Genomic DNA, 27,569 nt, shown 5'->3' with positions numbered 1-27,569 from the left:
GGACTAGGTCTTTCTCTGTGGTCTCCACAGGGGATTCAGACAACCCTTCGTCTTGGGAGATGCAAGACGAGCCTGCATTCAATTCACTGCAGGGATATCCGGCCTTACTTCGAGTCAGAGCATCTCGGTGTCCATTCCACTTGAGGCTACAAACTCAGGGTCCCTCTCACATACCTGTAGCTGAGAGAAGCCTCGTCTTGAGGTGCTTGTGAAAAGTGGGTATTCATCTTGAGTCGAAGGCAGGGTCTAAGCTCTCATCTCGAGTTGATCTGGGGTCCACGGAGCCCTTTCGTGTTGCTCCAGTGATCTCAGGATCCCTCTAGACTTGAGATAGTGATTTTGGGTTTTCTCTGGAGTGCCATCAAGGAAATCAAGGCTCCTTTCACGTTTGATGTGGAACACGGAATTGCTCTGCACGCAGTGCAGGGGAATCAGGCCTCATCTCGCGGCGAGGGGGAAGTCTCATGGTTTTTCTCGAGTTGCGGCCGGAACCTGGGGTATATTCTCGAGTTACGACGGGGAGGGCCTTTCCAGACACGTGTTTGTTCAGCGACGTCAGGACTCCTGCCTAGGTGCGAGGGACACCTCGGGATTCTCCTCGAGTCTTGGCATGGCAATGGGGACGCGTCTCCACGTGAGGCGGGAGACCCAGGGTCCCTTTCCACGTGCCACAGGGATCCTGGGACTCGTATCCATTTTCAAGAGGAGTCAGGCATCGTCTCCTTTGGAAGCATTGATCTCCGCGGACCTCTCGAATTTTCAAAGGATGTGAGGCCCCCGGTCGCTATGACGCGGAGAATTAGGTCTTTCTCTGTGGTCTCCACAGGGGATTCATACATCCCTTCGTCTTGGGAGATGCAAGACGAGCCTGCATTCAATTCACTGCAGGGATATCCGGCCTTACTTCGAGTCAGAGCATCTCGGTGTCCATTCCACTTGAGGCCACAAACTCAGGGTCCCTCAAATATACGTGTAGCTGAGAGAAGCCTCCTTTTGAGGTGCTTTTGAAAAGTGGGTATTCCACTTGAGTCGAAGCCAGGGACTAAGCTCTCATCTCGAGTTGATTTGGGGTCCACGGAGCCCTTTCATGTTGCTCCAGTGACCTCAGGATCCCTCTAGACTTGAGACACTGATCTTGGGTTTTCTCTGGAGTGCCATCAAGGAAATCAAGGCTCCTTTCACGTTTGATGTGGAACACGGAATTGCTCTGCACGCAGTCCAGGGGAATCGGGCCTCAACTCGCGGCGAGGGGGAAATCTCATGGTTTTTCTCCAGTTGCGGACGGAACCTGGGGTATATTCTCGAGTTACTACGGGGAGGGCCCTTCCAGACACGTGTTTGTTCAGCGACGTCAGGACTCCTGCCTAGGGGCGAGGGACACCTCGGGATTCTCCTCGAGTCTTGGCATGGCAATTGGGACCCGTCTCCACGTGAGGCCGGAGACCCAGGGTCCCTTTCCACATGCCACAGGGATCCTTGGACTCCTATCCATTTTCAAGAGGAGTCAGGCATCGTCTCCTTTGGAAGCATTGATCTCCGCGGACCTCTTGAGTTTTCAAAGGATGTGAGGCCTCCGGTCGCGATGAGGCCGAGGACTAGGACTTTCTCTGTGGTCTCCACAGGGGATTCAGACATCCCTTCGTCTATGGAGATGCAAGACGAGCCTGCATTCAATTCACTGCAGGGATATCCGGCCTTACTTCAAGTCAGAGCATCTCGGTGTCCATTCCACTTGAGGCCACAAACTCAGGGTCCCTCTCACATACCTGTAGCTGAGAGAAGCCTCCTCTTGAGGTGCTTGTGGAAAGTTGGTATTCCTCTAGAGTCGAAGCCAGGGACTAAGCTCTCATCTCGAGTTGATTTGGGGTCCACGGAGCCCTTTCGTGTTGCTCCAGTGACCTCAGGATCGCTCTAGACTTGAGACAGTGATCTTGGGTTTTCTCTGGAGTGCCATCAAGGAAATCAAGGCTCCTTTCACGTTTGATGTGGAACACGGAATTGCTCAGCATTCAGTGCAGGGGAATCGGGCCTCAACTCGTGGCGAGGGGGAAATCTCATGGTTTTTCTCGAGTTGCGGCCGGAACCTGGGGTATATTCTCGAGGTACGACGGGGAGGGCCCTTCCAGACACGTGTTTGTTCAGCGACATCAGGACTCCTGCCTAGGTGGGAGGGACACCTCGGGATTCTCCTCGAGTCTTGGCATGGCAATTTGGACGCGTCTCCACGTGAGGCGGGAGACCCAGGGTCCCTTTCCACGTGCCACAGGGATCCTGGGACTCCTATCCATTTTCAAGAGGAGTCAGGCATCGTCTCCTTTGGAAGCATTGAACTCCGCGGACCTCTCGAGTTTTCAAAGGATATGAGGCCTCCGGTCGCGATGAGGCGGAGAAGTCGGTCGTTCTCTGAGATCTCCACAGGGGATTCAGACATCCCTTCGTCTTGGGAGATGCAAGACGAGCCTGCATTCAATTCACTGCAGGGATATCCGGCCTTACTTCGAGTCAGAGCATCTCGGTGTCCATTCCACTTGAGGCCACAAACTCAGGGTCCCTCTCACATACCTGTAGCTGAGAGAAGCCTCCTCTTGAGGTGCTTATAGAAAGTTGGTAGTCCTCTTGAGTCGAAGCCAGGGACTAAGCTCTCATCTCGAGTTTATTTGGGGTCCAAGGGGAAATTTCGTGTTGCTCCAGTGACCTCAGCATCCCTCTAAACTTGAGACAGTGATCTTGGGTTTTCTCTGGAGTGCCATCAAGGAAATCAAAGCTCCTTTCACGTTTGATTTGGAACACGGAATTGCTCTGCACGCAGTCCAGGGGAATCGGGCCTCAACTCGCGGCGAGGGGGAAATCTCATGGTTTTTCTCGAGTTGCGGACGGAACCTGGGGTATATTCTCGAGTTACGACGGGGAGGGCCCTTCCAGACACGTGTTTGTTCAGCAACGTCAGGACTCCTGCCTAGGGGCGAGGGACACCTCGGGATTCTCCTCGAGTCTTGGCATGGCAATTGGGACGCGTCTCCACGTGAGGCGGGAGACCCAGGGTCCCTTTCCACGTGCCACAGGGATCCTGGGACTCCTATCCATTTTCAAGAGGATTCAGGCATCGTCTCCTTTGGAAGCATTGATCTCCGCGGACCTCTCGAGTTTTCAAAGGATGTGAGGCCTCCGGTCTTGATGAGGTGGAGGACTAGGTCTTTCTCTGTGGTCTCCACAGGGGATTCAGACATCACTTCGTCTTGGGAGATGCAAGACGAGCCTGCATTCAATTCACTGCAGGGATATCCGGCCTTACTTCGAGTCAGAGCATCTCGGTGTCCATTCCACTTGAGGCCACAAACTCAGGGTCCCTCTCACATACCTGTAGCTGAGAGAAGCCTCCTCTTGAGGTGCTTGTGAAAAGTTGGTATTTCTCTTGAGTCGAAGCCAGGGTCTAAGCTCTCATCTCGAGTTGATCTGGGGTCCACGGAGCCCTTTCGTGTTGCTCCAGTGACCTCATGATCCCTCTAGACATGAGACAGTGATTTTGGGTTTCTCTGGAGTGCCATCAAGGAAATTAAGGCTCCTTTCATGTTTGATGTGGAACACGGAATGGCTCTGCATTCAGTGCAGGGGAATCGGGCCTCAACTCGCGGCGAGGGGAAAATCTCATGGTTTTTCTCGAGTTGCGGCCGGAACCTGGGGTATATTCCCGAGTTACGACGGGGAGGGCCCTTCCAGACATGTGTTTGTTCAGCGACGTCAGGACTCCTGCCTAGGTGCGAGGGACACCTCGGGAGTCTCCTCGAGTCTTGGCATGGCAATTGGGACGCGTCTCCACGTGAGGCGCGAGACCAGGGTCCCTTTCCACGTGCCACAGGGATCCTGGGACTCCTATCCATTTTCAAGAGGAGTCAGGCATCGTCTCCTTTATAAGCATTGATCTCCGCGGACCTCTCGAGTTTTCAAAGGATGTGAGGCCTCTGGTCGCGATGAGGCGGCGAAGTCGGTCTTTCTCTGAGGTCTCCACAGGGGATTCAGACATCCCTTCGTCTTGGGAGATGCAAGACGAGCCTGCATTCAATTCACTGCACGGATATCCGGCCTTACTTGGAGTCAGAGCATCTCGGTGACTATTCCACTTGAGGCCACAAACTCAGGGTCCCTCTCACTTACCTGTAGCTGAGAGAAGCCTCCTCTTGAGCTGCTTGTGAAAAGTTGGTATTCCTCTTGAGTCGAAGCCAGGGACTAAGCTCTCATCTCGAGTTGATTTGGGGTCCAAGGGGAAATTTCGTGTTGCTCCAGTGACCTCAGGATCCCTCCAGACTTGAGACAGTGATCTTGGTTTTTCTCTGGAGTGCCATCAAGGAAATCAAGGCTCCTTTCACGTTTGATGTGGAACCCGGAATTGCTCTGCACGCAGTCCAGGGGAATCGGGCCTCATCTCGCGGCGAGGGGGAAGTCTCATGGTTTTTCTCGAGTTGCAGCCGGAACCTGGGGTACATTCTCGAGTTACGATGGTGAGGGCCCTTCCAGACACGTGTTTGTTCAGCGATGTCAGGACCCCTGCCTCGGTGGGAGGGACACCTCGGGATTCTCCTCGAGTCTTGGCATGGCAATTGGGACGCGTCTCCACGTGAGGCCGGAGACCCAGGGTCCCTTTCCACGTGCCACAGGGATCCTGGGACTCCTATCCATTTTCAAGAGGAGTCAGGCATCGTTTCCTTTGGAAGCATTGATCTCCGCGGACCTCTCGAGTTTTCAAAGGATGTGAGGCCTCCGGTCGCGTTGAGGCGGAGGACTAGGTCTTTCTCTGTGGTCTCCACAGGGGATTCAGACAACCCTTCGTCTTGGGAGATGCAAGACGAGCCTGCATTCAATTCACTGCAGGGATATCCGGCCTTACTTCGAGTCAGAGCATTTCGGTGTCCATTCCACTTGAGGCCAGAAACTCAGGGTCCCTCACACATACCTGTAGCTGAGAGAAGCCTCGTCTTGAGGTACTTGTGAAAATTGGGTATTCCTCTTGAGTCGAAGCCAGGGTCTAAGCTCTCATCTCGAGTTGATTTGGGGTTCACGGGACCCTTTCGTGTTGCTCCAGTGACGTCAGGATCCCTCTAGACATGAGACAGTGATCTTGGGTTTTCTCTGGAGTGCCATCAAGGAAATCAAGGCTCTTTTCACGTTTGATGTGGAACACGGAATTGCTCTGCACGCAGTGCAGGGGAATCGGGCCTCATCTCGCGGCGAGGGGGAAGTCTCATGGTTTTTCTCGAGTTGCGGCCGGAACCTGGGGTATATTCTCGAGTTACGACGGGGAGGGCCCTTCCAGACACGTGTTTGTTCAGCGACGTCAGGACTCCTGCCTAGGTGCGAGGGACACCTCGGGATTCTCCTCGAGTCTTGGCATGGCAATTTGGACGCGTCTCCACGTGAGGCGGGAGACCCAGGGTCCCTTTTCACGTGCCACAAGGATCCTGGGACTCCTATCCACTTTCAAGAGGAGTCAGGCATCGTCTCCTTTGGAAGCATTGATCTCCGCGGCCCTCTCGAGTTTTCAAAGGATGTGAGGCCCCCGGTCGCTATGAGGCGGAGAATTACGTCTTTCTCTGTGGTCTCCACAGGGGATTCAGACATCCCTTCGTCTTGGGAGATGCAAGACGAGCCTGCATTCAATTCACTGCAGGGATATCCGGCCTTACTTCGAGTCAGAGCATCTCGGTGTCCATTCCACTTGAGGCCACAAACTCAGGGTCCCTCAAATATACCAGTAGCTGAGAGAAACCTCCTCTTGAGGTGCTTGTGGAAAGTTGGTATTCCTCTTGAGTCTAACCCAGGGTCTACGCTCTCATCTCGAGTTGATTTGGGGTCCACGAAGCCCTTTCCTTTTGGTCCAGTGACTTCAGGATCCCTCTAGACTTGAGACAGTGATCTTGGTTTTTCTCTGGAGTGCCATCAAGGAAATCAAGGCTCCTTTCACGTTTGATGTGGAACACGGAATTACTCTGCATTCAGTGCAGGGGAATCGGGCCTCAACTCGTGGCGAGGGGGAAATCTCATGGTTTTTCTCGAGTTGCGGCCGGAACGTGGGGTATATTCTCGAGTTACGACGGGGAGGGCCCTTCCAGACACGTGTTTGTCAGCGACATCAGGACTCCTGCCTAGGTGCGAGGGACACTTCGGGATTCTTCTCGAGTCTTGGCATGGTAATCTGGACGCGTCTCCACGTGAGCCGGGAGACCCAGGGTCCCTTTCCACGTGCCACAGGGATCCTGGGACTCCTATCCATTTTCAAGAGGAGTCAGGCATCGTCTCCTTTGGAAGCATTGATCTCCGCAGACCTCTCGAATTTTCAAAGGATGTGAGGCCTCCGGTCGCGATGAGCCGGAGAAGTCGGTCTTTCTCTGAGGTCTCCACAGGGGATTCAGACATCCCTTCGTCTTGGGAGATGCAAGACGAGCCTGCATTCAATTCACTGCAGGGATATCCGGCCTTACTTCGAGTCAGAGCATGTCGGTGTCCATACCACTTGATGCCAGAAACTCAGGGTCCCTCTCACATACCTGTAGCTGAGAGAAGCCTCCTCTTGAGGTGCTTATGGAAAGTTGGTATTCCTCTTGAATCGAAGCCAGGGACTAAGCTCTCATCTCGAGTTGATTTGGGGTCCAAGGGGAAATTTCGTGTTGCTCCAGTGACCTCAGCATCCCTCTAGACTTGAGACAGTGATCTTGGGTTTTCTCTGGAGTGCCATCAAGGAAATCAAGGCTCCTTTCACGTTTGATGTGGAACACGGAATTGCTCTGCACGCAGTCCAGGGGAATCGGGCCTCAACTCGCGGCTAGGGGGAAATCTCATGTTTTTTCTCGAGTTGCGGACGGAACCTGGGGTATATTCTCGAGTTACGACGGGGAGGGCCCTTCCAGACACGTGTTTGTTCAGCAACGTCAGGATTCCTGCCTAGGGGCGAGGGACACCCCGGGATTCTCCTCGAGTCTTGGCATGGCAATTGGGACGCGTCTCCACGTGAGGCGGGAGACCCAGGGTCCCTTTCCACGTGCCACAGGGATCCTGGGACTCCTATCCATTTTCAAGAGGAGTCAGGCATCGTCTCCTTTGGAAGCATTGATCTCCGCGGACCTCTCGAGTTTTCAAAGGATGTGAGGCTTCCGGTCGCGTTGAGGCGGAGGACTAGGTCTTTCTCTGTGGTCTCCACAAGGGATTCAGACATCCCTTCGTATTGGGAGATGCAAGACGAGCCTGCATTCAATTCACTGTAGGGATATCCGGCCTTACTTCGAGTCAGAGCGTCTCGCTGTCCATTCCACTTGAGGGCACAAACTCAGGGTCCCTCTCACATACCTGTAGCTGAGAGAAGCCTCCTCTTGAGGTGCTTGTGGAAAGTTGGTATTTCTCTTGAGTCGAAGCCAGGGACTAAGCTCTCATCTCGAGTTGATTTGGGGTTCACGGAGCCCTTTCGTGTTGCTACAGTGACCTCAGGATCCCTCTAGACTAGAGCCAGTGATGTTGGGTTTCCTCTGGAGTTCCATCAAGGAAATCAAGGCTCCTTTCAGGTTTGATGTGGAACACGGAATTGCTCTGCACGCAGTGCAGGGGAATCGCGCCTCATCTCGCGGCGAGGGGGAAGTCTCATGGTTATTCTCGAGTTGCGGCCGGAACCTGGGGTATATTCTCGAGTTATGACGGGGAGGGCCCTTCCAGACACGTGTTTGTTCAGCGACGTCAGGACTCCTGCCTAGGTGCGAGGGACACCTCGGGATTCTCCTCGAGTCTTAGCATGGCAATTGGGACGCGTCTCCATGTGAGGCCGGAGACCCAGGGTCCCTTTCCACGTGCCACAGTGATCCTGGGACTCCTATCCATTTTCAAGAGGAGTCAGGCATCGTCTCCTTTGGAAGCATTGATCTCCGCGGACCTCTAGAGTTTTCAAAGTATGTGAGGCCTCAGGTCGCGATGAGGCGTAGAACTAGGTCTTTCTCTGTGGCCTCCACAGGGGATTCAGGCATCATTTCGTCTTGGGTGATGTAAGACGAGCCTGCATTCAATTCACTGGAGGAATATCCGGCCTAACTTCGAGTCAGAGAATCTCGGTGTCCATTCAACTTGAGGCCACAAACTCAGGGTTCCTCTCACATCTGTAGCTGAGAGAAGCCTCCCATTGAGGTGTTTGTGGAAAGTTGCTATTCCTCTTGAGTCGAAGCCAGGGACTAAGCTCTCATCTCGAGGTGATTTTGGTTCCACGGAGCCCTTTCGTGTTGCTCCAGTGACCTCAGGATCCCTCTAGACTTGAGACAGTGATCTTGGGTTTTCTCTGGAGTGCCATCAAGGAAATCAAGGCTCCTTTCACGTTTGATGTGGAACACGGAATTGCTCTGCCTGCAGTGCAGGGGAATCGGGCCTCATCTCGTGGCGAGGGGGAAGTCTCATGGTTTTTCTCGAGTTGCGGCCGGAACCTGGGGTATATTCTCGAGTTACGACGGGGAGGGCCCTTCCAGACACGTGTTTGTTCAGCGACATCAGGACTCCTGCCTAGGTGCGAGGGACACCTCGGGATTCTCCTCGAGTCTTGGCATGGCAATTGGGACGCGTCTCCACGTGAGGCGGGAGACCTACGGTCCCTTTCCACGAGACACAGGGATCCTGGGACTCCTATCCATTTTCAAGAGGAGTCAGGCATCGTCTCCTTTGGAAGCATTGATCTCCGCGGACCTCTCGAGTTTTCAAAGATGTGAGGCCTCCGGTCGCGATGAGGCGGAGAACTAGGTCTTTCTCTGTGGTCTCCACAGGGGATTAAGACAACCCTTCGTCTTGGGAGATGCAAGACGAGCCTGCATTCAATTCACTGCAGGGATATCCGGCCTTTCTTCGAGTCAGAGCATCACGCTATCCATTCGACTTGAGGCCACCCGCTCAGGGTCCCTCTCACATACCTGAAGGTGACAGAAGCCTCCTCTTGAGGTGCTTGTGGAAAGTTGGTATTCCTCTTGAGTGGAAGGCAGGGACGAAGCTCTCATCTCGAGTTGATTTGCGGCCCTCGAAGCCCTTTCGTGTTGCTGCAGTGACCTCAGGATCCCTCTAGAATTGAGACAGTGATCTTGGGTTTTCTCTGGAGTGCCATCAAGGAAATCAAGGCTCCTTTCACGTTTGATGTGGAACACGGAATTGCTTTGCTCGCAGTGAAGGGGAATCGGGCATCATCTTGCCGCGAGGGGGAAGGCTCATGGTTTTTCTCGAGTTGCGGCCGGAACCTGGGGTATATTCTCGAGTTACGATGGGGAGGACCCTTCCAGACACGTGTTTGTTCAGCGACGTGAGGACTCCAGCCTAGGTGCGAGGGACAACTCGGGATTCTCCTCGAGTCTTGGCATGGCAATTGGGATGCGTCTCCACGTGAGGCGGGAGACCCAGGGACCCTTTCCACGTGCCACAGGGATCCTGGGACTCCTATCCATTTTCAAGAGGAGTCAGGCATCGTCTCCTTTGGAAGCATTGATCTCCGCGGACCTCTCGAGTTTTCAAAGGATTAGAGGCCTCCGGTCGCGATGAGGCGGAGAACTAGGTTTTCTCTGTGGTCTCCACAGTGGATTCAGACATCCCTTCGTCTTGGGAGATGCAAGACGAGCCTGCATTCAATTCACAGCAGGGATATCCGGCCTTACTTCGAGGCAGAGCATCACAGTGTCCATTGCACTTGAGGCCACAAACTCAGGGTTTCTCTCACATACCTGTATCTCAGAGAAGCCTTCACTTGAGGTGCTTGTGGAAAGTTGGTATTCCTCTAGAGTAGAAGCCAGGACGAAGCTCTCATCTCGAGTTGATTTGGGGTCCACGGAGCCCTTTCGTGTTGCTACAGTGACCTCAGGATCCCTCTAGACTTGAGACCGTGATCTTGGGTTTTCTATGGAGTGCCATCAAGGAAATCAAGTCTCCTTTAACGTCTGATGTGGAACACGGAATTGCTGTGCAGGCAGTGCAGGGGAATCGGGCCTCATCTCGCGGCGAGGGGGAAGTCTCATGGTTTTTCTCGAGAAGCGGCTGGAACCTGGGGAATATTCTCGAGTTACGACGGGGAGGGCCCTTCCAGACACGTGTTTGTTCAGCGACGTCAGGACTCCTGCCTAGGTGCGAGGGACACCTCGCGATTCTCCTCGATTCTTGGCATGGCTATTGGGACGTGTCTCCACGTGAGGCGGGAGACCCAGATCCCTTTCCACGTGCCACAGGGATCCTGGGACTCCTATCGATTTTCAAGAGGAGTCAGGCATCGTCTCCTTTGGAAGCATTGATCTCCGTGGACCTCTCGAGTTTTAAAGGATGTGACGCCTCCGGTCGTGATGAGGCGGAGAACTAGGTCTTTCTCTGTGGTCTCCACAGGGGATTCAGACATCCCTTCGTCTTGGGAGATGCAAGACGAGCCTGCATTCAATTCACTGTTGGGATATTCGGCCTTACTTCGAGTCAGAGCATCTCGGTGTCCATTCCACTTGAGGCCACAAACTCAGGGGACCTCTCACATACCTGTAGCTGAGAGGAGCCTCCTCTTGAGGTGCTTGTGGAAAGTCGGTATTCCTCTTGAATCCAAGCCAGGGACTAAGCTCTCATCTCGAGTTGATTTGGGATCCACGGAGATATTTCGTGTTGCTCCAGTGACCTCAGGATCCCTCTAGACTTGAGACAGTGATCTTGGGTTTTCTCTGGAGTGCCATCAAGGAAATCAAGGGTCCTTTCACGTTTGCTGTGGAACACGGAATTGCTCTGCACGCAGTGCAGGTGAATCGGGCCTCATCTCGCGGCGAGGGGAAGTCTCATGGTTTTTCTCGAGTTGCGGCCGGAACCTGATTTATATTCTCGAGTTACGACGGGGAGGGCCCTTCCAGACACGTGTTTGTTCAGCGACGTCAGGACCCCTGCCTAGGTGGGAGGGACAGCTCGGGATTCTCCTCGAGTCTTGGCATGGCAATTGGGACGCATCTCCACGTGAGTCGGGAGACCCAGGGTCCCTTTCCACGTGCCACAGGGATCCTGGGACTCCTATCCATTTTCAAGAGGAGTCAGGCATCGTTTCCTTTGGAAGCATTGAACTCCGCGGACCTCTCGAGTTTTCAAAGGATGTGAGGCCTCCGGTCGCATTGAGGCGGAGGACTACGTCTTTCTCTGTGGTCTCCACAGGGGATTCAGACATCCCTTCGTCTTGGGAAATGCAAGACGAGCCTGCATTCAATTCACTGCAGGGATATCCGGCCTTACTTCGAGTCAGAGCATCTCCGTGTCGATTCCACTTGAGGCCACAAACTCAGGGTCCCTCTCACATACCTGTTGATGAGAGAAGCCTCCTCTTGAGGTGCTTGTGGAAACTTGGTATTCCTCTTGAGTCGAAGCCAAGGACTAAGCTCTCATCTCGAGTTGATTTGGGGACCACGGAGCCCTTTCGTGTTGCTCCAGTGACCTCAGGATCCCTCTAGACTTGAGACAGTTACTTTGGGTTTTCTCTGGAGTGGCATCAAGGAAATCAAGGCTCCTTTCACGTTTGATGTGGAACACAAAATTGCTCTGCCTCAGTGCAGGGGAATCGGGCCTCATCTCGCGGCGAGGGGGAAGTCTCATGGTTTTTCTCGAGTTGCGGCCGGAACCTGGGGTATATTCTCGAGTTACGACGGGGAGGGCCCTTCCAGACACGTGTTTGTTCAGCGACTTCAGGACTCCTACCTAGGTGCGAGGGACACCTCGGTATTCTCCTCGAGTCTTGGCATGGAAATTGGGACGCGTCTCCACGTGAGGCGGGAGACTCAGGGTCCCTGTCCATGTGGACAGGGATCCTGGGACTCCTAACCATTTTCAAGAGGAGTCAGGCATCGTCTCCTTTGGAAGCATTGATCTCCGTGGACCTCTCGAGTTTTCAAAGGATGTGAGGCCTCCGGTCGCGATGAGGCGGAGAACTAGGTCTTTCTCTGTGGTCTCCACAGGGGATTCAGACATCCCTTCGTCTTGGGAGATGCAAGGCGAGCTTGCATTCAATTCACTGCAGGGATATCCGGCCTTACTTCGAGTCAGAGCATCTCGGTGTCCATTCCACTTGAGGCCACAAACTCAGGGTCCCTCTCACATACATGTAGCTGAGAGAAGCCGCCTCTTGAGGTGCTTGTGGAAACTTGGTATTCCTCTTGAGTCGAAGCCAGAGAATAAGCTCTCATCTCGAGTTGATTTGGGGTCCACGGAGCCCTTTCGTGTTGCTCCAGTGACCTCAGGATCCGTCTAGACTTGAGACAGTGACTTTGGGTTTTCTCTGGAGTGCCATCAAGGAAATCAAGGCTCCTTTCACGTTTGATGTGGAACACGGAATTGCTCTGCCTCAGTGCAGGGGAATCGGGCCTCATCTCGCGGCGAGGGGGAAGTCTCATGTTTTTTCTCGAGTTGCGGCCGGAACCTGGGGTATATTCTCGAGTTACGACGGGGAGGGCCCTTCCAGACACGTGTTTGTTCAGCGACGTCAGGACTCCGGCCTAGGTGCGAGGGACACCTTGGGATTCTCCACGAGTCCTGGCATGGCAATTGGGACGCGTCTCCACATGAGGTGGGAGACCCAGGGTCCCTTTCCACATGCCACAGTGATCCTGGGACTCCGATCCATTTTCAAGAGGAGTCAGGCATCGTCTCCTTTGGAAGCATTGATCTCCGCGGACCTCTCGAGTTTTCAAAGGATGTGCGGCCTCTGTTCGCGTTGAGGCGGAGGACTAGTTCTTTCTCTGTGGTCTCCAGAGTGGATTCAGACATCCCTTCGTCTTGGGAGATGCAAGACGAGCCTGCATTCAATTCACTGCAGGGATATCCGGCCTTACTTCGAGTCAGAGCATCTCGGTGTCCATTCCACTTGAGGCCACAAACTCAGGGTCCCTCTCACCTACCTGTAGCGGAGAGAAGCCTCCTCTTGAGGTACTTGTGGAAAGTTGGTATTCCTCTTGAGTCGAAGCCAGGGACTAAGCTCTCATCTCGAGTTGATTTGGGGTCGACGGAGCCCTTTCGTGTTGCTCCAGTGACCTCATTATCCCTATAGACTTGAGACAGTGATCTTGGGTTTTCTCTGGAGTGTCATCAAGGAAATCAAGGCTTCTTTCAGGCTTGATGTGGAACACGGAAATGCTCTGCACGCAGTGCAGGTGAATCGGGCCTCATCTCGTGGCGAGGGGGAAGTCTCATGGTTTTTATCGAGTTACGGCCGGTACCTGGGGTATATTCTCGAGTTACGACGGGGAGGGCCCTTCCAGACACGGGTTTGTTCAGCAACGTCAGGACTCCTGCCTAGGTCCGAGGGACACCTCAGGATTCTCCTCGAGTCTTGGCATGGCAATTGGGACGTGTCTCCACGTGAGGCGGGAGACCCAGGATCCCTTTCCACATGCCACAGGGATCCTGGGACTCCTATCCATTTTCAAGAGGAGTCAGGCATCGTCTCCTTTGGAAGCATTGATCTCCGCGGACCCCTTGAGTTTTCAAAGGATGTGAGGCCTCCGGTCGCGTTGAAGAGGAGGACTAGGTCTTTCTCTGCGGTCTCCACAGGGGATTCAGACAACCCTTCGGCTTGGGAGATGCAAGACGAGCCTGCATTCAATTCACTGCAGGGATATCCGGCCTTACTTCGAGTCAGAGCATCTCGGTGTCCATTCCACTTGAGGCCGCAAACTCAGGATCCCTCTCACATACCTGTAGCTGAGAGAAGCCTCCTCTTGAGGTGCTTGTGGAAAGTTGGTATTCCTCTTGAGTCGAAGCCAGGGACTAAGCTCTCATCTCGAGTTGATTTGGGGTCCAAGGGGAAATTTCGTGTTGCTCCAGTGACCTCAGCATCCCTCTAGAGTTGAGACAGTGATCTTGGGTTTTCTCTGGAGTGCCATCAAGGAAATCAAGGCTCCTTTCACGTTTGATGTGGAAAACGGAATTGCTCTGCATGCAGTACTGGGGATTCGGGCCTCAACTCGCGGCGAGGGGGAAATCTCATGGTTTTTCTCGAGTTGCGGCCGGAACCTGGGGTATATTCTCGAGTTACGACGGGGAGGGCCCTTCCAGACACGTGTTTGTTCAGCGACGTCAGGACACCTGCCTAGGTGCGAGGGACACCTCGGGATTCTCCTCGAGTCTTGGCATGGCAATTGGGACACGTCTCCACGTGAGGCCGGAGACCCAGGGTCCCTTTCCACGTGCCACAGGGATCCTGGGACTCCTATCCATTTTCAAGAGGAGTCAGGCATCGTCTCCTTTGGAAGCATTGATCTCCGCGGACCTCTTGAGTTTTCAAAGGATGTGAGGCCTACGGTCGCGATGAGGCGGAGGACTAAAACTTTCTCTGTGGTCTCCACAGGGGATTCAGACATCCCTTCGTCTTGGGAGATGCAAGACGAGCCTGCATTCAATTCACTGCAGGGATATCCGGCCTTACTTCGAGTCAGAGCATCTCGGTGTCCATTCCACTTGAGGCCGCAAACTCAGGGTCCCTCTCACATACCTGTAGCTGAGAGAAGCCTCCTCTTGAGGTGCTTGTGGAAAGTTGGTATTCCTCTTGAGTCTAAGCCACGGATAAGCTCTCATCTCGAGTTGATTTGGGGTCCAAGGGGAAATTTCGTGTTGCTCCAGTGACCTCAGCATCCCTCTAGAGTTGAGACAGTGATCTTGGGTTTTCTCTGGAGTGCCATCAAGGAAATCAAGGCTCCTTTCACGTTTGATGTGGAACACGGAATTGCTCTGCATGCAGTACTGGAAATTCGGGCCTCAACTCGCGGCGAGGGGGAAATCTCATGGTTTTTCTCGAGTTGCGGCCGGAACCTGGGCTATATTCTCGAGTTACGACGGGGAGGGCCCTTCCAGACACGTGCTTGTTCAGCGACGTCAGGACTCCTGCCTAGGTGCGAGGGACACTTCGGGATTCACCTCGAGTCTTGGCATGGCAATTGGGACACGTCTCCACGTGAGGCCGGAGACCCAGGGTCCCTTTCCACGTGCCACAGGGATCCTGGGACTCCTATCCATTTTCAAGAGGAGTCAGGCATCGTCTCCTTTGGAAGCATTGATCTCCGCGGACCTCTCGAGTTTTCAAAGGATGTGAGGCCTACGGTCGCGATGAGGCGGAGGACTAAAACTTTCTCTGTGGTCTCCACAGGGGATTCAGACATCCCTTCGTCTTGCGAGATGCAAGACGAGCCTGCATTCAATTCACTGCAGGGATATCCGGCCTTACTTCGAGTCAGAGCATCTCGGTGTCCATTCCACTTGAGGCCACAAATTCAGGGTCCCTCTCACATACCAGTAGCTGAGAGAAGCCTCCTCTTAAGGTGCTTGTGGAAAGTTGGTAGTCCTCTTGAGTCGAATCCAGGGACTAAGCTCTCATCTAGAGTTGATTTGGGTTCCACGGAGCCCTTTCGTGTTGCTCCAGTGACCTCAGGATCCCTCTAGACTTGAGACAGTGACTTTGGGTATTCTCTGGAGTACCATCATGGAAATCAAGGCTCCTTTCACGTTTGATGTGGAACACGGAATTGCTGTGCACGCGGTGCAGGGGAATCGGGCCTCATCTCGCGGCGAGGGGGAAGTCTCATGGTTTTTCTCGAGTTGCGGCCGGAACCTGGGGTATATTCTGGAGTTATGACAGGGAAGGCCCTTCCAGACACGTGTTTGTTCAGCGACGTCAGGACTCCTGCCTAGGTGCGAGGGACACCTCGGGATTCTCCTCGAGTCTTGGCATGGCAATTGGGACGCGTCTCCACGTGATTGGAAGACCGAGGGTCCCTTTCCACGTGCCACAGGGATCCTGGCACTCCTATCCATTTTCAAGAGGAGTCAGACATCGTCTCCTTTGGAAGCATTGATCTCCGCGGACCTCTCGAGTTTTCAAAGGATGTGAGGCCTCCGGTCGCGATGAGGCGGAGAACTAGGTCTTTCACTGTGGTCTCCACAGGGGATTCAGTCATCCCTTCGTCTTGAGAGATGCAAGACGAGCCTGCATTCAATTCACTGCAGGGATATCCGGCCTTACTTCGAGTCAGACCATCTCGGTGTCCATTCCACTTGAGGCCACAAACTCAGAGGCCCTCTCACATACCTGTAGCTGAGAGAAGCCTCCTCTTGAGGTGCTTGTGGAAAGTTGGTATTCCTCTTGAGTCGAAGCCAGGGACTAAGCTCTCATCTCGAGTTGATTTGGGGTCCACGGAGCCCTTTCGTGTTGCTCCAGTGACCTCAGGATCCCTCTAGACTTGAGACAGTGAACTTGGGTTTTCTCTGGAGTGCCATCAAAGAAATCAAGGCTCCTTTCACGTTTGATGTGGAACACGGAATTGCTCTGCACACAGTGCAAGGGAATCGGGCCTCATCTCGTGGCGAGGGGGAAGTCTCATGGTTTTTCTCGAGTTGCGGCCCGAACCTGGGGTATATTCTCGAGTTACGACGGGGAGGGCCCTTCCAGACACGTGTTTGTTCAGCGACGTCAGGACACCTGCCTAGGTGCGAGGGACACCTCGGGATTCTCCTCGAGTCTTGGCATCTCAATTGGGATGCGTCTCCACGTGAGGCGGGAGACCCAGTGTCCCTTTCCCCGAGCCACAGGAATCCTGGGACTCCTATCCATTTTCAAGAAGAGTGAGGCATCGTCTCCTTTGGAAGCATTGATCTCCGCGGACCTCTCGAGTTTTCAAAGGATGTGAGGCCTTCGGTCTCGATGAGGCGGGGAAATACTTCTTTCTCTGTGGTCTCCACAGGGGATTCAGACAACCCTTCTTCTTGGGACATGCAAGACGAGCCTGCATTCAATTCACTGCAGGGATATCCGGCCTTACTTCGAGTCAGAGCATCTCGGTGTCCATTCCACTTGAGGCCACAAACTCAGGGTCCCTCTCACATACCTGTAGCTGAGAGAAGCCTCCTCTTGAGGTGCTTGTGGAAAGTTGGTATTCCTCTTGAGTCGAAGCCAGGGACTAAGCTCTCATCACGAGTTGAATGGGGTCCACGGAGCCTTTTGGTGTTGCTCCAGTGACCTCAGGATCCCTCTAGACTTGAGACAGTGATCTTGGGTTTTCTCTGGAGTGCCATCAAGGAAATCAAGGCTCCTTTCACGTTTAATGTGGAACACGGAATTGCTCTGCACGCAGTGCAGGGGAATCGGGCCTCATCTCGTGGCGAGGGGGAAGTCTCATGGTTTTTCTCGAGTTGCTGCCGGAACTTGGGGTATATTCTCGAGTTACGACGGGGAGGGCCCTTCCAGACACGTGTTTGTTCAGCGACGTCAGGACTCCTGCCTAGGTGCGAGGGACACCTCGGGATTCTCCTCGAGTCTTGGCAGGGCAATTGGGATGCGTCTCCACGTGAGGCGGGAGACCCAGGGTCACTTTCCACGTGCCACAGGGATCCTGGGACTCCTATCCATTTTCAAGAGGAGTCAGACATCGTCTCCTTTGGAAGTATTGATCTCCGCGGACCTCTCAAGTTTTCAAAGGAAATGAGGCCTCCGGTTACGTTGAGGTGGAGCACAAGGTCTTTCTCTGTGGTCTCCACAGGGGATTCAGACAACCCTTCGTCTTGGGAGATGCAAGACGAGCCTGCATTCAATTCACTGCAGGGATATCCGGCCTTACTTCGAGTCAGAGCATCACGGTGTCCATTCCATTTGAGGCCACAAACTCGGGGTCCCTCCAATATACCTGTAGCTGAGAGAAGCTTCCTCTTGAGGTGCTTGTGGAAAGTTGGTATTCCTCTTGAGTCGAAGCCAGGGACTAAGCTCTCATCACGAGTTGATTTGGGGTCCACGGAGCCTTTTGGTGTTGCTCCAGTGACCTCAGGATCCCCCTAGACTTGAGACAGTGATCTTGGGTTTTCTCTGGAGTGCCATCAAGGAAATCAAGGCTCCTTTCACGTTTAATGTGGAACACGGAATTGTTCTGCACGCAGTGCAGGGGAATCGGGCCTCATCTCGCGGCGAGGGGGAAGTCTCATGGTGTTTCTCGAGTTGAGGCCGGAACCTGGGGTATATTCTCGAGTTACGACGGGGAGGGCCCTTCCAGACACGTGTTTGTTCAGCGACGTCAAGACTCCTGCCTAGGTGCGAGGGACACCTCGAGATACTCCTCGAGTCTTGGCATGGCAATTGGGACGCGATTTCCACGTGAGAGGGGAGACCCAGGGTCCCTTTCCACGTGCCACAGGGATCCTGGGACTCCTATCCATTTTCAAGAAGAGTCAGGCATCGTCTCCTTTGGAAGCATTGATCTCCGCAGACCTCTCGAGTTTTCAAAGGATGTGAGGCCTCCGGTGCCGTTGAGGCGGAGGTCTAGGTATTTCTCTGTGGTCTCCACAGGGGATTCAGACATCTCTTCGTCTTGGGAGATGCAAGACGAGCCTGCATTCAATTCACTGCAGCGATATCCGGCCTTACTTCGAGTCAGAGCATCTCGGTGTCCATTCCACTTGAGGCCACAAACTCAGGGGCCCTCTCACATACCTGTAGCTGAGAGGAGCCTCCTCTTGAGGTGCTTGTGGAAAGTCGGTATTCCTCTTGAGTCCAAGCCAGGGACTAAGCTCTCATCTCGAGTTGATTTGGGATCCACGGAGATATTTCGTGTTGCTCCAGTGACCTCAGGATCCCTCTAGACTTGAGACAGTGATCTTGGGTTTTCTCTGGAGTGCCATCAAGGAAATCAAGGGTCCTTTCAAGTTTGCTGTGGAACACGGAATTGCTCTGCACGCAGTGCAGGTGAATCGGGCCTCATCTCGCGGCGAGGGGAAGTCTCATGGTTTTTCTCGAGTTGCGGCCGGAACCTGATTTATATTCTCGAGTTACCACGGGGAGGGCCCTTCCAGACACGTGTTTGTTCAGCGACGTCAGGACCCCTGCCTAGGTGGGAGGGACACCTCGGGATTCTCCTCGAGTCTTGGCATGGCAATTGGGACGCATCTCCACGTGAGTCGGGAGACCCAGGGTCCCTTTCCACGTGCCACAGGGATCCTGGGACTCCTATCCATTTTCAAGAGGAGTCAGGCATCGTTTCCTTTGGAAGCATTGATCTCCGCGGACCTCTCTAGTTTTCAAAGGATGTGAGGCCTCCTGTCGCGTTGAGGCGGAGGACTAGGTCTTTCTCTGTGGTCTCCACAGGGGATTCAGACAACCCTTCGTCTTGGGAGATGCAAGACGAGCCTGCATTCAATTCACTGCAGGGATATCCGGCCTTACTTCGAGTCAGAGCATTTCGGTGTCCATTCCACTTGAGGCCAGAAACTCAGGGTCCCTCACACATACCTGTAGCTGAGAGAAGCCTCGTCTTGAGGTGCTTGTGAAAAGTGGGTATTCCTCTTGAGTCGAAGCCAGGGTCTAAGCTCTCATCTCGAGTTGATTTGGGGTCCACGGGACCCTTTCGTGTTGCTCCAGTGACGTCAGGATGCCTCTAGACTTGAGACAGTGATCTTGGGTTTTCTCTGGAGTGCCATCAAGGAAATCAAGGCTCTTTTCACGTTTGATGTGGAACACGGAATTGCTCTGCACGCAGTGCAGGGGAATCGGGCCTCATCTCGCGGCGAGGGGGAAGTCTCATGGTTTTTCTCGAGTTTCGGCCGGAACCTGGGGTATATTCTCGAGTTACGACGGGGAGGGCCCTTCCAGACACGTGTTTGTTCAGCGACGTCAGGACTCCTGCCTAGGTGCGAGGGACAACTCGGGATTCTCCTCGAGTCTTGGCATGGCAATTTGGACGCGTCTCCACGTGAGGCGGGAGACCCAGGGTCCCTTTTCACGTGCCACAAGGATCCTGGGACTCCTATCCACTTTCAAGAGGAGTCAGGCATCGTCTCCTTTGGAAGCATTGATCTCCGCGGACCTCTAGAGTTTTCAAAGTATGTGAGGCCTCAGGTCGCGATGAGGCGTAGAACTAGGTCTTTCTCTGTGGCCTCCACAGGGGATTCAGACATCATTTCGTCTTGGGTGATGTAAGACGAGCCTGCATTCAATTCACTGGAGGAATATCCGGCCTAACTTCGAGTCAGAGAATCTCGGTGTCCATTCAACTTGAGGCCACAAACTCAGGGTTCCTCTCACATCTGTAGCTGAGAGAAGCCTCCCATTGAGGTGTTTGTGGAAAGTTGGTATTCCTCTTGAGTCGAAGCCAGGGACTAAGCTCTCATCTCGAGGTGATTTTGGTTCCACGGAGCCCTTTCGTGTTGCTCCAGTGACCTCAGGATCCCTCTAGACTTGAGACAGTGATCTTGGGTTTTCTCTGGAGTGCCATCAAGGAAATCAAGGCTCCTTTCACGTTTGATGTGGAACACGGAATTGCTCTGCCTGCAGTGCAGGGGAATCGGGCCTCATCTCGTGGCGAGGGGGAAGTCTCATGGTTTTTTTCGAGTTGCGGCCGGAACCTGGGGTATATTCTCGAGTTACGACGGGGAGGGCCCTTCCAGACACGTGTTTGTTCAGCGATGTCAGGACTCCTGCCTAGGTGCGAGGGACACCTCGGGATTCTCCTCGAGTCTTGGCATGGCAATTGGGACGCGTCTCCACGTGAGGCGGGAGACCTACGGTCCCTTTCCACGAGACACAGGGATCCTGGGACTCCTATCCATTTTCAAGAGGAGTCAGGCATCGTCTCCTTTGGAAGCATTGATCTCCGCGGACCTCTCGAGTTTTCAAAGATGTGAGGCCTCCGGTCGCGATGAGGCGGAGAACTAGGTCTTTCTCTGTGGTCTCCACAGGGGATTAAGACAACCCTTCGTCTTGGGAGATGCAAGACGAGCCTGCATTCAATTCACTGCAGGGATATCCGGCCTTTCTTCGAGTCAGAGCATCACGCTATCCATTCGACTTGAGGCCACCCGCTCAGGGTCCCTCTCACATACCTGAAGGTGACAGAAGCCTCCTCTTGAGGTGCTTGTGGAAAGTTGGTATTCCTCTTGAGTGGAAGGCAGGGACGAAGCTCTCATCTCGAGTTGATTTGCGGCCCTCGAAGCCCTTTCGTGTTGCTGCAGTGACCTCAGGATCCCTCTAGAATTGAGACAGTGATCTTGGGTTTTCTCTGGAGTGCCATCAAGGAAATCAAGGCTCCTTTCACGTTTGATGTGGAACACGGAATTGCTTTGCTCGCAGTGAAGGGGAATCGGGCATCATCTTGCCGCGAGGGGGAAGGCTCATGGTTTTTCTCGAGTTGCGGCCGGAACCTGGGGTATATTCTCGAGTTACGATGGGGAGGACCCTTCCAGACACGTGTTTGTTCAGCGACGTCAGGACTCCAGCCTAGGTGCGAGGGACAACTCGGGATTCTCCTCGAGTCTTGGCATGGCAATTGGGATGCGTCTCCACGTGAGGCGGGAGACCCAGGGACCCTTTCCACGTGCCACAGGGATCCTGGGACTCCTATCCATTTTCAAGAGGAGTCAGGCATCGTCTCCTTTGGAAGCATTGATCTCCGCGGACCTCTCGAGTTTTCAAAGGATTAGAGGCCTCCGGTCGCGATGAGGCGGAGAACTAGGTTTTCTCTGTGGTCTCCACAGTGGATTCAGACATCCCTTCGTCTTGGGAGATGCAAGACGAGCCTGCATTCAATTCACAGCAGGGATATCCGGCCTTACTTCGAGGCAGAGCATCACAGTGTCCATTGCACTTGAGGCCACAAACTCAGGGTTTCTCTCACATACCTGTATCTCAGAGAAACCTTCACTTGAGGTGCTTGTGGAAAGTTGGTATTCCTCTAGAGTAGAAGCCAGGACGAAGCTCTCATCTCGAGTTGATTTGGGTTCCACGGAGCCCTTTCATGTTGCTACAGTGACCTCAGGATCCCTCTAGACTTGAGACCGTGATCTGGGTTTTCTTTGGAGTGCCATCAAGGAAATCAAGTCTCCTTTAACGTCTGATGTGGAACACGGAATTGCTGTGCAGGCAGTGCAGGGGAATCGGGCCTCATCTCGCGGCGAGGGGGAAGTCTCATGGTTTTTCTCGAGAAGCGGCTGGAACCTGGGGAATATTCTCGAGTTACGACGGGGAGGGCCCTTCCAGACACGTGTTTGTTCAGCGACGTCAGGACTCCTGCCTAGGTGCGAGGGACACCTCGCGATTCTCCTCGATTCTTGGCATGGCTATTGGGACCCGTCTCCACGTGAGGCGGGAGACCCAGATCCCTTTCCACGTGCCATAGGGATGCTGGGACTCCTATCGATTTTCAAGAGGAGTCAGGCATCGTCTCCTTTGGAAGCATTGATCTCCGTGGACCTCTCGAGTTTTCAAAGGATGTGACGCCTCCGGTCGTGATGAGGCGGAGAACTAGGTCTTTCTCTGTGGTCTCCACAGGGGATTCAGACATCCCTTCGTCTTGGGAGATGCAAGACGAGCCTGCATTCAATTCACTGTTGGGATATTCGGCCTTACTTCGAGTCAGAGCATCTCGGTGTCCATTCCACTTGAGGCCACAAACTCAGGGGCCCTCTCACATACCTGTAGCTGAGAGGAGCCTCCTCTTGAGGTGCTTGTGGAAAGTCGGTATTCCTCTTGAGTCCAAGCCAGGGACTAAGCTCTCATCTCGAGTTGATTTGGGATCCACGGAGATATTTCGTGTTGCTCCAGTGACCTCAGGATCCCTCTAGACTTGAGACAGTGATCTTGGGTTTTCTCTGGAGTGCCATCAAGGAAATCAAGGGTCCTTTCACGTTTGCTGTGGAACACGGAATTGCTCTGCACGCAGTGCAGGTGAATCGGGCCTCATCTCGCGGCGAGGGGAAGTCTCATGGTTTTTCTCGAGTTGCGGCCGGAACCTGATTTATATTCTCGAGTTACCACGGGGAGGGCCCTTCCAGACACGTGTTTGTTCAGCGACGTCAGGACCCCTGCCTAGGTGGGAGGGACACCTCGGGATTCTCCTCGAGTCTTGGCATGGCAATTGGGACGCATCTCCACGTGAGTCGGGAGACCCAGGGTCCCTTTCCACGTGCCACAGGGATCCTGGGACTCCTATCCATTTTCAAGAGGAGTCAGGCATCGTTTCCTTTGGAAGCATTGATCTCCGCGGACCTCTCTAGTTTTCAAAGGATGTGAGGCCTCCTGTCGCGTTGAGGCGGAGGACTAGGTCTTTCTCTGTGGTCTCCACAGGGGATTCAGACAACCCTTCGTCTTGGGAGATGCAAGACGAGCCTGCATTCAATTCACTGCAGGGATATCCGGCCTTACTTCGAGTCAGAGCATTTCGGTGTCCATTCCACTTGAGGCCAGAAACTCAGGGTCCCTCACACATACCTGTAGCTGAGAGAAGCCTCGTCTTGAGGTGCTTGTGAAAAGTGGGTATTCCTCTTGAGTCGAAGCCAGGGTCTAAGCTCTCATCTCGAGTTGATTTTGGGTCCACGGGACCCTTTCGTGTTGCTCCAGTGACGTCAGGATGCCTCTAGACTTGAGACAGTGATCTTGGGTTTTCTCTGGAGTGCCATCAAGGAAATCAAGGCTCTTTTCACGTTTGATGTGGAACACGGAATTGCTCTGCACGCAGTGCAGGGGAATCGGGCCTCATCTCGCGGCGAGGGGGAAGTCTCATGGTTTTTCTCGAGTTGCGGCCGGAACCTGGGGTATATTCTCGAGTTACGACGGGGAGGGCCCTTCCAGACACGTGTTTGTTCAGCGACGTCAGGACTCCTGCCTAGGTGCGAGGGACAACTCGGGATTCTCCTCGAGGCTTGGCATGGCAATTTGGACGCGTCTCCACGTGAGGCGGGAGACCCAGGGTCCCTTTTCACGTGCCACAAGGATCCTGGGACTCCTATCCACTTTCAAGAGGAGTCAGGCATCGTCTCCTTTGGAAGCATTGATCTCCGCGGACCTCTCAAGTTTTCAAAGGATGTGAGGCCCCCGGTCTCAATGAGGCGGAGAATAGGGTCTTTCTCTGTGGTCTCCACAGGGGATTCATACATCCCTTCGTCTTGGGAGATGCAAGACGAGCCTGCATTCAATTCACTGCAGGGATATCCGGCCTTACTTCGAGTCAGAGCATCTCGGTGTCCATTCCACTTGAGGCCACAAACTCAGGGTACCTCAAATATACCTGTAGCTGAGAGAAACCTCCTCTTGAGGTGCTTGTGGAAAGTTGGTATTCCTCTTGAGTCTAAGCCAGGGTCTACGCTCTCATCTCGAGTTGATTTGGGGTCCACGAAGCCCTTTCCTGTTGGTCCAGTGACCTCAGGATCCCTCTAGACTTGAGACAGTGATCTTGGGTTTTCTCTGGAGTTCCATCAAGGAATCAAGGCTCCTTTCACGTTTGATGTGGAACACGGAATTGCTCTGCACGCAGTGCAGGAGAATCGGGCCTCATCTCGCGGCGAGGGGGAAATCTCATGGTTTTTCTCGAGTTGCGGCGGAACCTGGGGTATATTCTCGAGTTAAGACGGGGAGGGCCCTTCCAGACACGTGTTTGTTCAGCGACGTCAGGACTCCTGCCTAGGTGCGAGGGACACCTCGGGATTCTCCTCGAGTCTTGGCATGGCAATTGGGAGGCGTCTGCACGTGAGACGTGAGACCCAGTGTCCCTTTCCTCGTGCCACAGGGATCCTGGGACTCCTATCCATTTTCAAGAGGAGTCAGGCATCGTCTCCTTTGGAAACATTGATCTCCGCATATCTCTCGAATTTTCAAAGGATATGAGGCCTCCGGTCGCGATGAGGCGGTGGACTAGGTCTTTCTCTTTCGTCTCCACAGCGGATTCAGACATCCCTTCGTCTTGGGAGATGCAAGACGAGCCTGCATTCAATTCACTGCAGGGATATCCGATCTTACTTCGAGTCAGAGCATCTCGGTGTCCATTCCACTTGAGGCCACAAACTAAGGGTCCCTGTCACATACCTGTAGCTGAGAGAAGCCTCCTCTTTAGGTGCTTGTGGAAAGTTGGTATTCCTCTTGAGTCTAAGCCAGGGACTAAGCTCTCATCTCGAGTTGATTTGGGGTCCACGGAGCCCTTTCGTGTTGCTCCAGTGACCTCAGGATCCCTCTAGACTTGAGACAGTGATCTTGGGTTTTCTCTGGAGTGCCATCAAGGAAATCAAGGCTCCTTTCACGTTTGATGTGGAACACGGAATTGCTCTGCACGCAGTGCAGGGGAATCGGGCCTCAACTCGCAGCGAGGGGGAAATCTCATGGTTTTTCTCGAGTTGCGGCCGGAACCTGGGGTATATTATCGAGTTACGATGGGGAGGGCCCTTCCAGACACGTGTTTGTTCAGCGACGTCAGGACTCCTGCCTAGGTGCGAGGGACACCTCGGGATTCTCCTCGTGTCTTGGCATGGCAATTGGGAGGCGTCTCCACGTGAGGCGGGAGACCCAGGGTCCCTTTACACGTGCCACAGGGATCCTGGGACTCCTATCCATTTTCAAGAGGAGTCAGGCATCGTCTCCTTGGGAAGTATTGATCTCCGCGGACCTCTCGAGTTTTCAAAGAATGTGAGGCCTCCGGTAGCGTTGAGGCGGAGGACTAGGTCTATCTCTATGGTCTCCACAGGGGATTCAGACAACCCTTCGTCTTGGGAGATGCAAGACGAGCCTGCATTCAATTCACTGCAGGCATATCCGGCCTTACTTCGAGTCAGAGCATCTCGGTGTCCATTCCACTTGAGGCCACAAACTCAGGGTCCCTCTGACATACCAGTAGCTGAGAGAAGCCTCCTCTTGAGATGCTTGTGGAAAGTTGGTATTCCTCTTGAGTCGACGCCAGGGACTAAGCTCTCATCTCGAGTTGATTTGGGGTCCACGGAGAAATTTCGTGTTGCTCCAGTGACCTCAGGATCCCTCTAGACTTGAGACAGTGATCTTGGGTTTTCTCTGGAGTGCCATCAAGGAAATCAAGGTTCCGTTCACGTTTGATGTGGAACACGGAATTGCTCTGCACGCAGTGCAGGGGAATCGGGCCTCATCTCGCGGCGAGGGGTAAGTCTCATGGTTTTTCTCTAGTTGCGGCCGGAACCTGGGGTATATTCTCGAGTTACGACGGGGAGGGCCCTTCCAGACACGTGTTTGTTCAGCGACGTCAGGACTCCTGCCTAGGTGGGAGGACATCTCGGGATTCTCCTCGAGTCTTGGCATGGCAATGGGGACGCGTCTCCACCTGAGGCGGGAGACCCAGGGTCCCTTTCCACGTGCCACACGGATCCTGGGACTCCTATCCATTTTCAAGAAGAGTCAGGCATCGTCTCCTTTGGAAGCATTGATCTCCGCAAACCTCTCGAGTTTTCAAAGGATGTGAGGCCTCCGGTCGCGATGAGGCGGAGAATTAGGTCTTTCTTTGTGGTCTCCACAGGGGTTTCAGACATCCCTTCGTCTTGGGAGATGCAAGACGAGCCTGCATTCAATTCACTGCAGGGATATCCGGCCTTACTTCGAGTCAGAGCATCTCGGTGTCCATTCCACTTGAGGCCACAAACTCAGGGTCCTCTCACATACCTGTAGCTGAGAGAAGCCTCCTCTTGAGGTCCTTGTGGAAAGTTGGTATTCCTCTTGAGTCGAAGCCAGGGAATAAGCTCTCATCTTGAGTTGATTTGGGGTCCACGGAGCCCTTTCGTGTTGCTCCAGTGACCTCAGGATCCCTCTAGACTTGAGACAGTGATCTTGGGTTTTCTCTGGAGTGCCATCAAGGAAATCAAGGCTCCTTTCACGTTTGATGTGGAACACGGAATTGCTCTGCACGCAGTGCAGGGGAATCGGACCTCATCTCGCGGCGAGGGGGAAGTCACATGGTTTTTCTTGAGTTCCGGCCGGAACCTGGGGTATATTCTCGAGTTACGACGGGGAGGGCCCTTCCAGACACGTGTTTGTTCAGCGACGTCAGGACTCCTGCCTAGGTGCGAGGGACACCTCGGGATTCTCCTCGAGTCTTGGCATGGCAATTGGGACGCGTCTCCACCTGAGGCGGGAGACCCAGGGTCCCTTTCCACGTGCCACAGGGATCCTGGGCCTCCTATTCATTTTCAAGAGGAGTCAGGCATCGTCTCCTTTGGAAGCATTTATCTCCGCGGACCTCACGAGTTTTCAAAGGTTGTGAGGCCTCCGTTCGCGTTGAGGCGGAGGACTAGGTCTTTCTCTGTGGTCTCCACAGGGGATTCAGACAAACTTTCGTCTTGGGAGATGCAAGAGGAGCCTGCATTCAATTCATTGCAGGGATATCCGGTCTTACTTTGAGTCAGAGCATCTCGGTGTCCATTCCACTTGAGGCCACAAACTCAGGGTCCCTCTCACATACATGTAGCTGAGAGAAGCCTCCTCTTGAGGTGCTTGTGGAAAGTTGGTATTCCTCTTGAGTCGAAGCCAAGGACTAAGCTCTCAGCTCGAGTTGATTTGGGGTCCACGGAGCCCTTTCGTGTTGCTCCAGTGACCTCAGGATCCCTCTAGACTTGAGACAGTGATCTTGGGTTTTCTCTGGAGTGCCATCAAGGAAATCAAGGCTCCTTTCACGTTTGATGTGGAACACGGAATTGCTCTGCACGCAGTGCAGGGGAATCGGGCCTCATCTCGCGGCGAGGGGGAAGTCTCATGGTTTTTCTCGAGTTGCGGCCGGAACCTGGGGTATATTCTCGAGTTACGATGGGGAGGGCCCTTCCAG

The sequence above is a fragment of the Dama dama genome, chromosome 2 (genome assembly GCF_033118175.1).
Source record: "Dama dama isolate Ldn47 chromosome 2, ASM3311817v1, whole genome shotgun sequence".
NCBI lineage: Eukaryota > Metazoa > Chordata > Mammalia > Artiodactyla > Cervidae > Dama > Dama dama.
The sequence above is the reverse complement of the archived record's forward strand: the minus strand, read 5'-3'. Positions refer to the sequence as shown.